Source organism: Giraffa tippelskirchi, chromosome 4, assembly GCF_054371585.1.
Source record: "Giraffa tippelskirchi isolate mGirTip1 chromosome 4, T2T-mGirTip1v1.2.pri, whole genome shotgun sequence".
Taxonomy (NCBI): Eukaryota; Metazoa; Chordata; class Mammalia; order Artiodactyla; family Giraffidae; genus Giraffa; species Giraffa tippelskirchi.
In genome coordinates, this window is record NC_137278.1 from 80,108,543 (window position 1) to 80,124,618 (window position 16,076).

At 43.7% G+C, this 16,076-nt stretch overlaps 1 long non-coding RNA gene across 2 annotated transcripts in view; it reads right to left on the reverse strand.

The window, feature by feature from the left end:
* Positions 1 to 16,076, reverse strand: part of LOC145503544 (uncharacterized) — a 100,457-nt gene that overhangs the window by 15,419 nt on the left and 68,962 nt on the right. Inside the window, exons 2-3 of one of the 2 annotated variants that reach the window (XR_014051561.1) lie at positions 8,368 to 8,487; positions 3,449 to 3,580 (exon numbers count right to left, since the gene is read on the reverse strand). This is a non-coding gene — a long non-coding RNA (uncharacterized LOC145503544). Of the gene's footprint in view, positions 1 to 69; positions 3,581 to 8,367; positions 8,488 to 16,076 lie in introns of those variants that run through there. The other variant, XR_014051560.1, reaches the window with a different exon arrangement.

Genomic DNA, 16,076 nt, shown 5'->3' on the forward strand with positions numbered 1-16,076 from the left:
ATAAAATCTCCTTTATCCAATAGGAAGGTCCCAACAACTTAGCTGTTTGAAAAAAATGATACCCATAAATTGAAAGAAAAAAATATTTTAATTTTATTCTTAACCACAGTTATTTATAAAAGGATATGTATGACAATTGGGCATTGAACGTCTTCTTAAACCTTGGAAGCTGTTTAGACACCACCACTTATTTACCTCATGTTCACACTGGTTTTTACTTGCTACTCTCATTTTATAACAGCTGTTGAAAACCCAAAGATATCTTTGAAAGGAGTGCAGCACAATCTAATGTTGAAACCCCGAACAACCTTGACTAAGTAGTTCACCTGGTGGCCAACAGATGTCAAGCATCACCCTTGACATTTAACCTAGACCACGGAACCTCCATGAGTTTGCGGTGGTGTCCTCCGCACCTAGCACATAGTTTGGAATTCTTGGCTCTATTCTTTTTCAATTTTTTATTCCATTCTCCCATTTGTGAAACATAACCATCCATTTTAAATGCCTAGCAACTACCTCTGCTAAACCTGGGATTAAACAGAATATAACATTTACTGTCAGAACTCTGGCCTTTCGCTCCTAGCACTCAAGAAGCTGTGTATTTCCTCCTCTGTTCTTTGTTTCTGGTGAAGCCTGTAGAGGACAAGAAGGTCCCCAGTGGCCAGACATCCCAAATATATGTCTCAGAGAGGGTAACAAAATCTTCTGCTCTGTTATACATTTAAATAAAAATGCAGTTTTAAACTTGAGCTCATAAATAGATGATACAGAGAACAGATGGGTGGTGGTGAGGAGGCACAAAATGGGTGAAGGAGCTCAAAAGGTACAAACTTCCAGTTTTAGAATAAGTAAGTCATGGTATATAATGTATAGTGTGGTAACTATAGTTAATAATACTTTATTGCATATTTGAAAGTTGCTAAGGGAGTAGATCTTAAAAGTTTTCATCATGGGAACTCCCTGGTGGCCCAGTGGTTAGGACTCTGCACGTCCACTGCAGGGGATACAGGTCTGCTCCCTGGTGGATCCTGCATGCTGTGTGGTGTGGCCCTGGAAGATCCCACATGCCGTGCAGTGTGCAGTGTGGCCAAAAAAAAGTGTTCATCACAAGAGAAAAAAGAATTTTGTAGCTATGTATGGTGATGGCTTTAACTAGACATATGGTGATCATTTTATAATATGTACTAATATCGAATCATTATACTGTACCTGAAACCAATGTAATGTCACGTGTCAATTATAACTCCAAAAAATAATACAGGTTTTTAACAGACCATTCAAGACAGAAAGTGGTACAAAAATAGGTAGAATTTGGTACCTTCTAATTTTTTTTAACCATTCTCAATCACGTTTTTATCTAATCCTGACTTTTCTATCCAATTATATTTATTTGACTCATCCTAACTTCCTGTCCCTTGGATCATGTAAGAGGCTCTAACAGGAATACTTGGGACTTAAGCATAGCTTGAAATCAACAGTCTTTGTTTCTTTTCATCTGGGTCAAAATGTTCTCTTCATCACCACAGTTGCCGTCATCATCATAAATATGAACTATTTATCCTGTTTGGCTGCTATTAACAGTTGAAGGGATGGCCTCCCTCTGTCTCCTGTTTCTAGCTTTTCCTGGCTCCTTTTCCATCAGCAGAGGAAAGGGGAGAAAGCGAGAGACTCATATCTTTTACTCCCTACAAGACTGTCTCTTCCTGGCAACAACAAAAAAGACTTTTTCTTTCTCTGTCTCTCTCTCTCCGCCCCCTCTCTCCTTTTCAGGAAGATCCCCTCTTCTCTTATCTACTGTTCATTTCTAGTTTCAGATAGTTGATACAGACTACCTCTGACATTAAGCTACTGTCTTGCAATGGAAAATACATTCCCTCTCCAAGGATAAATCCAAGCTTATCAGAATATACTATTTAAAACCACTTTCATAAGAAACAGCACACAATTGTAGATAGATGGCTCAGAGCCGCTGGGACTCCAGGACAGGTATCTGATGTCAGAACAAGGAGAGCAGTGCCCTTCACTGCTGCTCTCCATTCCCCCTGCCTGATGTTGAATCCCCCACTTCTTTTCTTGCTGGAGATTTTCTATAAACCAGACGTCAACAAATATATTGGATTCTTTATACTTTAATCTGTTTAACATTTCAAAAGTGCTGAAAGATTTAGGCATATTATCAATTCAACTCTGGCTAGTCTCTGATCACTCAGTTCAGTTCAGTTCAGTTGCTCAGTTGTGTCCGACTCTTTGCAAACCTATGGACTGCAGCACGCCAGGCCTCCCTATCCATCACCAACCCCCAGAGCTTACTCAGACTCATGTCCATCGACTCAGTGATGCCATCCAACCATCTCATCCTCTGTCGTCCCCTTCTCCTCCTGCCTTCAATCTTCCCAGCATCAGGGTCTGATTACTAGGGGAGGTGATTAGCAGGATACCTGTTTGAAGCGAGTATCCCAGAAGCCACATCACTGTGTTTAAAACCCATGGGAAGACTGATGGATGGTGTTCAGTAAAAATTAGAAGCCTAGGAAAAGCAGAGGCCCCGGGGCCAGAACAAAGCAAGAAAACAATGGTTCCATCTGAGAGTCAAGGTGGGAAGTTTTTCTTAATCTGCTCCAGGGGACAAAAGTGAAGTGAAACCTTCTTTACAACACTGACTAATTCCCCATCAGAGGGACTCCTGCTTTTGCCGAGCTGATTTCATGAGTGGTAAATGAAATGTTCCTCGAAGAGAGAGATGATAGGGGAAGACACGGGAAAAGCACAACTGAATCGCCAAACATCACCCGCATTGCAAAACAGGAGGAATTTTCAGAAGCAATGAGAGAGACCAGCCCAACCCAGCTCTCCCGCAGATAGGTTTTCTTCCTTCCTGACTCATCAGTTTCTTTAGGGAAACCTGGTGGGAAGGGATTAGGCAGCCAGCAAGGCAGCCAGCCTTTTCTGGCACCACGGGGCTTTTTGATTTCAGATCCTGCAAGTCTTCAAGAACAGACTCGGCATGCCAGTGTTCTAGGCTGGAGGCCAGCAACAATTCAGCTATGACGAAGCACATCAGATAGTCGGTGCTCCCAGCCAGAGACCTGAAGACCCTCCTGGGGTTGCCCCTCTCTGGAAGTTTGAAGCTATTGGGACAGGTCTGCCTTCTTGAAACGTGCAAATGTCACCAGCTGGGAGTGGCAGATGCCCAGAGGCGTCTGGAAACAGATTTCCATCTGGTAATGGGTTAGGCTTCCTGGGACACAGATTAGAATAGTTTGAAATAAAGCCACGGAAGCACCGGCGTGGCTTTTCACATATTGTTATGGTCTCTGGGTCATTTCCTGCCTTTGGAATTTACTTCCTTGCCAGATTCAGCAAAAACCCACTGAATACAAGAAAGAGGTGGGGAGTTTTCTTTGCCCAGGCCCAGCAGAGGGGCCGCTCTGCCTCTGGGAACTGGTACCTCCCGGGTGGTTGCCTCTTCCCATGTTCCTGTCGGCTCACGCTGAGCCCTGCAGGGCGGAAGCTTCAGGAATGGAATAAAAATTAGGAAAGGGAGCCATCTCCAGTTAAGTCAGATGAATCCTCTTGTTTCCTGGAAAATAAAAAGGGAAAGAATAGACTGGGAAGGATGCAAAGGATGCTTCATCCTTTTATAAAGAGGAGAGCACTTTACCACCAGTGTTCTGTTTAGGGAGGGATGCAGCCTCTCCTGGAAAGAGGCTGAAACCAGCTCCACCTGGTCACCCCATCCCTTGACCTCCAGCTAGGTGCTGAGGACAGTGACATCAGCTATACCACCATGACCTGTCTTGTTTTATTTCACTAATATTCATTTTCTACTTTGTTCCCCAAAAGATTTAAGGTAGCAACGACTGTCTTCCTGGCAGCATTTTTATGCTCATTTTGGGCATTCCGGAGCTGATGTGATTCTTTGGAAAACTTACCCACAGCTCCCAGTATGCCCTGAACAGCCACTGTGTTTCTGCAGTGCAGGGACACCCAGAGGTCAAGGTGAACCCTCTCACTCGAAAGGCTGTAAAGCAGGTTCAAACTTTAATGCAGAAGCTGCTGCCACTGCTGTTTCTCTAGGTCCAAAAAAGGTTTGTCTCTCCAGAGTGATCCAAAGTCACAAGTTCCCTCTGAAAAGCCAACTCATGCAGTCCTTGTTGTCAGGAGGAAGCTCCTGGAGTCTGTTCAATGTCCACAACTCATCTCTCTCTAGACTAAGAGATCAGAGTTCACAGCTTTGGAGGAAGGGCTCATTTTTGCCCCAACCCTCAGTATAAGCACAGCTACACTGGCACCAAGAGCTCCGTCAACATAAAGGAGGTGGCAGCTGGTGATCAGCCTTTATTCTGGTGGCCCCCTCCCCCATCCCCAGAAACAAGAACCAGAACTCCCTCCCCTCCCCCACTGCATTGACCAGGTTATCACTGTGGCTCAGGACTGAATCAAAGTGAACTTTCTGAATCACGCTGTCTTATCGGGTATCCACAGAAATGGTCTGTGACCTTCACGGCAACGTTTCCAGCGTTTAGAAAGTTCTGGGGGAAGTGGCTAAGGACAGAGTTGGCTCTGTAACTAAGCAGGGTCAGAAACACCTCCTAAAGGTATGATTTTTGAAGCAACAAGAAATCTGCCCAAGGGCCCCAGTTTTCCTCCACAAAGGACATTCTGGATGACTATGGTCTTATGTTTCCATAACATTTTTGTAAAAGTGTAACCGGGGACTCGGTGAAGGCAATGGCACCCCACTCCAGTACTCTTGCCTGGAAAATCCCATGGACGGAGGAGTCTGGTGGGCTACAGTCCATGGGGTCGCTAAGGGTCGGACACGACTGAGCGACTTCACTTTCACTTTTCACATTCATGCATTGGAGAAGGAAATGGCAACCCACTCCAGTGTTCTCACCTGGAGAATCCCAGGGACAGGGGAGCCTGGTAGGCTGCCGTCTATGGGGTCGCACAGAGTCGGACACGACTGAAGCGATTTAGCAGCAGCAGCAACCGGGGACTGGTTAACTTTCTAAGCTTTTGCTTTTTAACTTTAGAGAGTCTGATTGCACAGGTCTGGCAGGAGGCCAGGGATCTGCATTTTTTATCAAGCCCACCTGCTGATGCTGGTACAAGTGGTCTGTGGCCCATATTTTGGAAAACGGTGCTGAAAATAATAGTGAATCATTATCATATAAACATGGATTAACTGCTAATACAGGAGAACATTGCACCTGGATTCCAGGCCAGGCTTTGGTGCTCTGCGAGGCTGCCAACAAGAAAGTTTAATTCTCCAAGATTGAAGGCCTCAGGACCAGATGGTGACCTCTAAAAATTTAGTTGGAGGCTGTTTTCTAAATTACGGCTGAAAAGCTCAAAAAGTATGAGGATTTGTCCAAAGGGTCAAAGAGGGTAGGCCTTCTACAGCGTGCCCTGAGTACTCACTGCAGTCCTGTGGTCAGAAAACCGCAGAAGCCAGGGAGGATCTTCTGACCCCAGGGCTGCAGTCCTGATATCCTACATCTCAGGACAAGAACCAAAGGAACAGATGCATCTTTCCTTGCCCTTATGCGTGTGTGCGTGCTAAGTCACTTCAGTCGTGTCTCTTTGCGGGCCTGTGGACTGAAGCCCACCAGATTCCTCTCTCCATGGAATTCTCCAGGCAAGAATACTGGAGTGGGTTGCCATGCCCTACTCCAGGGGATCTTCCTGACCCAGGGATCGAACCCACATCTCCTGTGGCTCCTAACTTATAGGCAGATTCTTTATTGCTGAGCCACTGAGGAAGCCCTTCCTTGCCCCCAATCATTTCCAAACAAGGAAGAGGAAAAGGGAAAAGATTAGATTTATTCGGTGCTTTATAAGCCTTTATATCTTTTAAATTCTCCAATAGTCCTAGTATCATTAGTCTCATTTTGAAGATGAGAAAATTGAGGATTAAAGATATTGCACAAGATTGTAATTCAACTATACTTCAATAAAAAAATAAATTAAAAGAGAAAAAATGCTGGATAACTTTCTTAAATTGCCAAAGCCATATTGCTATTGAATGCCTGAGCTGAAATTTGAACTCACATCTATCAAAGTGCAAGTTCCATTTTCTTTTCAAAAAGCCATTCACAGCTAAAGTTATGCTGTGACCATTCTGATGGCCTAGCTGTTTTGAGACCCTCAAAATACCATCACCTCTCCATGATCTTCATCGATACTTGTTACCTACTCTATTTCAGAATCTTACCTCATTTTTTATCTTTATTCCATCCCTGGTCTGCAACCAGTCCCTCAGTCCTGGTCATTTCTTATCACAAATTCTTTATCCCCTGGAGGTGAAATAGCACCACTTCTCCTGGGCTCAGGAGGACTTTTCTGGTCCATAATCACCCCAACCAATGACTTTAAGACCCTTAGGTTCTAGAGAACCCGGGATATCCCCAGAGGTTTCCAAGGAAAGAGACGCTTCAAATGCCTGAGAGGCATTCAGTTTCAGTTCAGTTGCTCAGTTATGTTCAACTCTGTGACCCCGTGGACTGCAGCATGCCAGGCTTCCCTGTCCATCACCAACTCCCAGAGCTTGCTCAAAGTCATGTCCATTGAGTTGGTGATGCCATCCAACCATCTCATCCTCTGTCGCCCCTTCTCCTCCTGCCTTCAATCCTGCCTCCTATGCCTGAGAGGCATTAGTGTCTTTAATCTGATACCACCCATCCAACCCTATCCCCCAACTCCCTATGCCCCACCTCCAGATCTCTTCTCAGATCAGGACAGAGAGGCAGGAAACCTGGATCAGCTGGTACCCTTCTGTATTAGGAGGAGATGCCCCTCAAACCTCAACTTCCTGGTAATAGTGATTATCCTGGGTTGCTGGGCACCCCCTAGTGGGAGTAACAGAAGAAAAGACAGACTTGTGATGCTGTTCACAGTCACCCATCCACCCCCAACTTCCTGCCCTCAGCTGCCTTGGCCTTCCCACCCATCTCGCTGTTCTTGAAATGATTCATTCTTCCCACGATGACTGGGCCTTTTGCCCCATAAAGCCCTCCCTGTCTTTAAAAACATAATGAACTAAAATTAAGCAGAAGGCAACTCAGGCAGAACAGCAGGAACAACTTCCTATAGGGAGGGCTCTCAAAACCATGAAATTCCTTATAAGGCAAACTTTGACCTAACTGCACTGGGAAAACAATAGAGAATATCTCAGAAAGATATTTTTGGAAGTGAGGAGGATGAGGAAAAGGCTGCTTTCCTGATTTTCAGATATATGTTAATACACACATCTGACCCCCTCAGCCTGATTCCAAGACTTATATTAATGCTTGGTGCTATGTCTTACCTCTCCTAAGGCTGAGGGAACACTCACTCTTTATGCATTTGGGGATAAGCAGGTGAAGCCCTGTGCTAGCAGAGAGGTAACCCATCTGTGGACTACTGTGGAATTTTCTGAACATTTGTCACTATTGCTCACTCTTTAAAGACCACGGCCATAGCCCCCATGACAGGGATGAGCCTTATTACATTATAATCAATAAGCCATTTTCTGAGTACCTACAATACAAAAGGTTCAAGTAGCCCCAGTCTTATGCATTTTAAAGATCTGCCCATATCTAGTTTAGTCCTTTATCCAAAGAAAGTCTTTGATAAGAGAGAGAGCTAAAGGATTCAAGTGCATGCATTAAGAATTCTGGGCATATTCACAGTCCACGTTTGAGTTAAATACCTGATCATTTGCTCACTGGGCAGGGGTCAGCCAATCCCATCCTGTAGCCCAGTGCCAGTCCCTAGGGGATGTTATAGTTACATGACATCTCACCTCCCTTTGCCTTTGGTTGTTACAGTCTTACTTGTTCCTGGATCTGAGTCATCAATTCATTAGTGCCCATTCAAGTTAACCTTCCCTGATAAGTTTCCTGAAACCTTGCTTATAATGCTGGCAATTCCAGTGCAGAATTGTCTCTGCTCTGGCTCCTGTCTCCTGTCAAACCAAGTCACTTGGACAGTCTGATCTCCCAGGTGCTTACAATGTTGATCTCTTCCATCATTTCTTTCAGAGTCATTTGATATAGTCATTTCTTTGACAGCCAAGAACTTTGGAAGAAACTCTCCCCTCAGGCACTTCCATTTTTGTGTCCTTGCAAACTAGCAGGAGGAACTTCTGTGGGGAGTTAGAGGACATGCTGGACCCCAGTTCTCGGGACTGCTGGGAGGCAGAGAAAGGTCAAGGATGCTCCATGGTCAGCCTCTCGTCCCAGCAGAAGCTGGGACTCTTACCTACATAACTTGAGCTTGAATTAGAGGCCTTTTTTAGTCTGGAGTCCTTTAACCTTCGATCTGAATGGAACGCGTAAAGGGTAAAGTAAGGCTCTCCATTGGCAGGAAAGACATACTGACCTCTGACCCTGGTGCCTCCGCCAACCTGGAAAAACACGCAAACTGTGGTAAGTTCACTGTGCCACTTGCAGTGCTTCCCTCAGCGTCAATTGTTCTTCACCATGTAAGCTGGCCTTGACTCTGGAAGAAAGGGTTTATGTGCTCATAAGAGAAAACATTATGCAGAGAGTGAGAATTAAAAGGAATAAACTCAACTAGCGGCTGCTTTGGGTAACTGGAAAAGAAATCATCTTCAGACAAGAGGTCCCTGCTCTGATAGTTAGAGATATGGGAACTTCCACTATTTCTGTCTCTATTCTAGAAGAAATAAAAACTAAATCATAAGCCTAAAGATGAAGGATGCATGCACCCGAGGAGGGGAACAACAAGGTGTTACCTTTCAAACAGATATCAGGGCTGCAAAAAATGAACACTTTTAACCTGCTAGTGGAAGTGTTTCTTGGAGAAGGAAATGGCAACCCACTCCAGTATTCTTGCCTGGAGAATCCCAGGGACAGAGGAGCCTGGTGGGCTGCCGTCTATGGGGTCGCACAGGGTCGGACATGACTGAAGCGACTTAGCAGCAGCAGCAGAAGTGTTTCTTCCCTGAAAATCATCATCAATTAGATTAGACACCAAGACTCAAGAGAAGGTTACAAAAAATTATTTTTCATACAGGTTGTTGTTTTTGTTGTTGTTCAATCACTAAGTCATGCCCAACTCTTTGCAACCCTATGGATTGCAGCACACCAAGTTCCTCTGTCCTCCACTCTCTTAAGAGTTTGTGCAGATCCATGTCCATCAAGTCAGTGATATCATCTAACCATCACAACCTCTGCCACCCCCTTCTCCTTTTTGCCTTCAGTCTTTCCCAGCATGAGGGTTTTTTCCAATGAGATGGCTCTTTGGATCAGGTGGCCAAAGTATTAGTGTTTCAGCATCAGTCCTTCCAATGAATATTCAGGGTTGATTTCCTTTAGGATTGAGTGGTTTGATCATAAACGTTAAGAAACTTTAATTTGGGCTGTCTGTAATGAGCTGGATTCCTAGCATTGGATGCTTTCCAAGAAGGTAAGCAACCAGAGCAGTTATGGGAAATTCCAGTGTGCACTTTGTGGATAAAGGTGAGGAGAGGGTGTTCAGCTGGCCCAGAGCTGCACCAAACAGAAATCAATGGTTTATGGAGCTTGGGGAGGGGGGGTAGGTGGTGCCCAGAGAGGATGGGCCCCTCAGATCAGGTCTTGAGAGACCCAACACAGAGCCCCCATGGCAGTGTTTGTGAGCAGGGGGAGAGGTTCAAGGTGCCTGCCAGTGCCTACAGCAAGTCAGGTAGATATGCATTATCTGCTAACATCCCCAAGGGAAGGGAATTATGGGCCAGCTGGAAATCTCCCAGGAAAGACAGGTATGAAACTCTTGGATGGCATTCAAGGAAACCGGGTGAGGGCTTGAACTCTGGCCAGAGAAGCAGGGTGTGTGACACCTAGGGAGCCGGGCAGGAGTCATTAGGACTACACTCAGGCAGGCGAGAATAGGGTGTGGTGTGCCCCTGAAGGGTGGGTGTGAGCATTCCAGAGCCTAGATAATGTTTACGGAAGAAGCTTTGGTAAATATAGACTGTAAGTCACTGTGGCTGCCTTCAAACATTTTCTCCAACTGAGTTTCTGGTTCTTTTAAAGCTACTCATAAACTTGGAGTTAAGAAACAACCACACGTTGGACCCAATGGCCAGATCTGCAGCCTGGAGCCTAGGAGACAAGGCAAGTCCCTTTGACTTGAAGGAGATAGTTATGCTTCAGAATCATAGCAACTGAAGGTAAAGCAAGCACTGCAGATTGTCATCAACTTAATTCTCCTCCCCTCTGGGAAGTCTGTAAACCACTTTGTTTTGTGCCTTCGACCCTTTACTTCCTGGGGTGTGCTGGAGCCACTATATACCACCTCCCAACTCCGTGTTCAGTTAATGTCATGGCAGTTCACAATCAGTCATGGAAGTATTTATACTATGGAAATTGGCCAAAGGTACAAATCAGAGCTTTGTATTTGTTTCTGGAGAGCCAATTGTTAAACATTTACCAGTACACCATGCCTGTTACTAAAGGCTCTTACATGAAAGAGGGGATAGTAAACTGAGGGAGAAGGGACATCGGGGGTGGGGGGAGGGATGGTGAAGTCCAGCGTGTCCAGAGGGAAGGGGTAGATTGCCCAGACTGGTTCTGCCTTCCTGACGAACACATACTCTACCCCTAACAGAAACCTCGGATTCAATACTTACTCTGCAGTTTGTCCACAACACATAGAGACATTTGGGGGGACTGTTTTATTTTCCCATTTTTTGAGGTTTATGGGGCAGGGTATAATAACCTAGTTACAGAGTGCTTTTTTTCTATTATGGATTTAAAGTGTTTTCATAGAGATTCAATCTTGCTTTTCCTCTTCCATCCTCCCCCAACCCCCAGCTTCCCTGCCCCATCCCCCTAATTCCAACAAAATGTACTCTTTCTCCTTCCCCTATATGTGTTTGCCATTGACCTTTGGAAGCAACATCTTTTATAAAAATAGCTCTGCCCCAGATCATTACTACTCTTTCTAGAAAAGTTTTCTTTATACATGTAAATCATCTGGGGAGTCTTGTTAAAAAGCAGATTTGCATTCAGTAGGTCCGACTGGGCCCTGAGATTCCTCATTTCTAACAAGCTCCCAGGTGATACTGACGCTGATGGTCAGCAGCAGGTCATTCTCTCTATAGCAGAGCTGCAGGCTGGACATGTTAATAGATTTCACCTCCAATAATCATCTCTTCCTTTCTATCTTCCACTTTAAGAAGTTCCACCTACATCTCTGGAAGAGGCAGCCCCTTACAGGAAGCTGGACCAGGAGTAGACTTGACAACCCAGCAACCAAATCTATATGCCAAGTGCATTAGATTCTCTTTCAAGAATTTGAGCTAGAATGCTGTCCTAGCCTGAGTTGCCCCACGCAGCAGACCTGAGAGAGAAGTTTGCACACAGCAGGTTATTTAAGAGTCCCAGTGAACAACAGGGCAGGATATGGGAAGCAACAGAAGGAAGGAAGAAAAAGCAGTTCTAGAATGTGTTTGTTCTTGAATTGATTCTGGCAAAGAGCAACAGGCACTCAGTCCCATGGGACCTGCCAATGGGCCTTCTGCTATGCATCTCAGTGTATCTCAAGAATTTACGGCCTTTCCATTATGAAATTACTGATTAAATGCTTGATATCCTTTAGTTTCCAGTTTTCAAATAATGACCTGGCTCCCTAGCACAGTTAGTCACCAATGAATTTTGTTTTAGTATGATAATTAATTCATGGATTTAAATACATTCAGTCACTTTGCTGACAAAGATCTGTATAGTCAAAGCTATGTTGTTTTTTTTTTCCCAGTAGTCATGTACTGATGTGAGAGCTGGACCATATAGAAAGCTGAGTGCTGAAGAATTGATACTTTTGAACTGTGGTGCTGGAGAAGACTCTTGAGAGTCTCCTGGACAGCAAGGACATCAAACCAGCCAATCCTAAAGGAAATCAACACTGAATATTCACTGGAAGGACTGATGCCGAAGTTGAAGGTCCAACACTTTGGCCACCTGATGCAAAGAGCCAAGTCATTGGAAAAGACCCTGATGTTGGGAAAGATTGAGGACAGGAGGAGAAGCGGGCAACAAAGGATGAGATGGTTGGATGGCAAGGTACGTGAGTATGAGCAAACTCCAGGAGACAGTGAAGGACAGGGAAGGAAACCTGGCGTGCTTCAGTCCATGGGGTCACAGAGACAGACACAACTAAGTGACTGAACAACAACATTGCACTTCACTGCAGTTATTATTCTGATTGGTGCTCAAATTATCCCATCTTTGTCCATGGAAGCTTATTCCTGTTGCTTCCTGAGTTTTTTGGTACAACCTCAGTTTTTTATGGCTTTCTTCTTTTCTGGTATAATAAGATATCCAATAGAACTTTCTGTGATGATGGTAATGCTCTATATCTGCACTCTATGATGCTTTAGCCACTAGCCACATGTAGTGATTAACTACATGAAATGTAGCTAATGCAACTGAGGAACTGAATTTTAAACTGGATTTAACTGTTGATTGATTTTATTTTAAATAGCCACATGTGGCCAATTGCCACCAAACTGACCAACACAATTCTATTTTGTAACAAATGAAGAAACTTAGTTACAGAGAAGCAGTAGGATTTGTTATGGTATAATTTGATCCTTATCATTAGAATAGTGCAGGGAATGACTATATGTAAATAATGTGGGAAACTGCTGTAAAATACTGATTTCTGAGCCTCACCCTCAGATATTCTGATTCATTATGTATGAGGTGGTGCTCAAGAATCTGTTGTTTTTAAAAGTTCTTTTAATATTATCATGTGATTCTGATGAGCAGCTAGGTTCCAGAACCACTATATTAGGTTGCTGGAATGTAGTATTTATGTTACAGCTATGGTTCGTTGAAGATCATGCCAATGAATCAACTGTACAGCTGTAACTCCTTGTGGTCAGTCTCAGAACTTCTCAGAGGATCATAACAACTCTGCTAGTTACAGGATCAAGAGCTACAGGTGCTTACAGAGGCTTGCCTCTCTCTGATTTCAGTGTAGGTCTTCTGGCCTTTGTTTTGCCTTCTGTAACACAAATACTATAAACTGAGTAGCTTACAAATAACAGAAATTTATTTCTCACAATTCTGGAGGGTGAAAAGTCCAAGATCAAGATACCAGCTGATTCAGCATCAGGTGAGAGTCCACTTCTTATACACCATTTTTTCACTGAGGCTTCTTTTACAAGGGCACTAATTTCATTCATGAGGGTTCTTCCCTCATGACCTAAACACCTCTTAAAGACCCCCACCTTCTAATACCATCACCTTGGTGGGTAAGAGTTCAACATATGAATTGGGGAGACAGAAACATTCAGATCACAGCATGGCCCACAGTCATCCATTGATGCTTTCAAATTGTGGTGCTGGAGAAGACTCTTAAGAGTCCCTTGTACAGCAAGGAGATCAACTAGCCAATCCCAAAGGAAACCAACCCTGAATATTCATTGGAAGGACTGATGCTGAAGCCAAAGCTCCAATACTTTGGCCACCTGATGCAAAGAGCCAACTCATTTGGAAAAGATCCAGATGTTGGGAAAGATTGAGGGCAGAAGGAAAAGGGGGAGACAGAGGATGAGATGGTTGGATGGCATCATCGACTCAGTGGACATGAGTTTGAGCAAACTCCGGGAGTTAGTGAAGGATAGGGAAGCCTGGTGTGCTGCAGTCCATGGGGTCACAAAGAGTCAGACACAACTTAGCATCTGAACACAACAGCATTGATCCATAATTTTAAAAGGCACAGATCCAAGCCAGGAGTGGACAGCCTTTACCCTCAGACCAGCCTTCATAACCCATTTTACCTCCTGTGTATATCCCAAGAGTTGTGGAAGATCTAAGATTTTAGCCTGTTTCCACAATAACAAGTTAGCTGCCACAGATTCAAGGATGGTAGTGGACAACACGAGACTCCTGGGCCAAAGACAAAGGACTTTGCTACGCTCCACACACCAAGCAACATGAGCTTCATGTTCATGCCACTTCCCCTTGCCCCCAAGTCCCAAGGGGGTGACACAGTAGCCCAGATGGAAAGCACACACACACTGGGTTTCCAACACAGCTGAAGAAGCCTAATCTTCTATAATGGGCTGCAAGTGAACTTGCCCAACTTTGCCCCAGAAGGAGACATGGTCTTTATTGTGAAGTACAGTAAACAAAACCTCCTTCTGCTCCAGAGGAAGACACTATCTCTAATTGCCAGGGCTGTTCAATATACAAATACCCTTGAAAAGACACTGCTCAACCAAAGGCTGCCAATGCCTTTGCTTGAAGACATGCAGAAACATGAAAGCCCATGGAGAACAGTCTCCCCACAGTGTATACCCCAGGGCTCTGTTCTTGGTCTATCTTCAGCACAGTGAATCCCTAGAACCAGAACCAAGACAAAAGTACCTAGATAGAGATGCTTCTATTTTCTGCCAGCTACGATGACTTTGGACATGGCTCTGACCTGGAGCAGGAGGTCATAGTGCATAGAAGAGCAGCCTCTAAAGTCTCACTATCTAAAGGGATTCACATCTCAGCTATGCCACTTACAAGCTGTATGTCACTGAGAAATTTATTTAGCCTCTCCATGCCTAAATCTCCTCATCTATAAAATGGGAATATAATAAAACCTATCTCAAAGTTATTAGAGCAATTATATGATTATCAAGTTATTTTATAATATAATCTTTAATCTATAATCTTTATAGATTACATGAGGAGGTGGATGAACCTAGAACCTATTATACAGAGTGAAATAAGTCAGAAAGAGAAAGATAAATATTGTATACTAATGTATATATACAGAATCTAGAAATGGTACTGAAGAATTTATTTGCAAGGCAGCAATGGAGAAATAGACATAGAGAACAGACTTATGGACATGGGGAGAGGGGAGGAGAGGGTGAGATGTATGGACTGTAACATGGAAACTTACATTACCATATGTAAAACAGATAGCCAACGGGAATTTGCTGTATGTCTCAGGGAACTCAAACAGGGGCTCTGTATCAACCTGGAGGGGAGAGGTTGGGAGGCAGGTTCAAGAGGAAGGGGACATATGTATAACTATGGCTGATTCATGTTGAAATTTGACAGAAAACAACAAAATTCTGTAAAGCAATTATCCTTTGATTAAAAAATAAATAAATTTATATAAAAAAAGATTACATGAGATTGTGAAGATTGCATGTAAAGTGTTTAACACAAGTTTCACAGCAAGTCCTCTGTAAATGTTAGCCATTGATATTACCCCACCGTTATTATTCATGCATTCTCATGACTTTTCCTACCACAGTGGACTTGCTCATATAGAGCCCCAACACACATCGATTTCTTGCAGTGTAGCTAAAATGTCCAGTCCTGGCCTGTGCCCTCCCACTGCAACCTGAGAACCAGCCTGATAACCTGTTGGGTTTGCTCTTTTCTATACACCATGGCCTAATAAGCCTAATATAACCTGCCACCTGTGTTTTTTAATAAAGTTTTTCTGGAACTCGGTCACAACTGTTTGTTTACATATTGTCTGTGGCTGCTTTAGAGCAATAGCACCAGAGTTGAATGGTCCTTTGAAGACAAAGCTTGCCCATTCTTTCCCTCTTCTATTCAGAGACAGTATACCAACCCCATGCACCCATCTTGGGGTTATTGATCACTAAGGGGATCAGGTAAGGGTGGAGAAGAACCACTGCCAGCTCTAAAACAACTCCAAAGTACTGTTAATAGAGAAGACACCAATTTAGTCTTTGAAGAGCAGTGCTTTATGTTACCCTTCTCTGAACTGGACTATTTACATAGTCCATCATTCAACTAATATTCATCTGGCAGGCAAAACATCAATAAACTCTCTTTGTGTAAAATTATTAGCTTAAAAACAGAGGACTATTTCTAAAGTAAACTTCCTTTTATTAAAGGATTTTTATCAAAGAATACTCTAAAAATAAATTAGCCTTTCAAATAAGAGTAAATATAGATAGAATTTATCACTTTCATTTTCTCCACAAATATCTTTGACATGTTAATAACCACCTAATGAAGACAGACATTAAATGAATATTTATGATGGACATGGTTAATGAATATGATCCCATGATCTATGCATCAAGTACTGGATTTCAG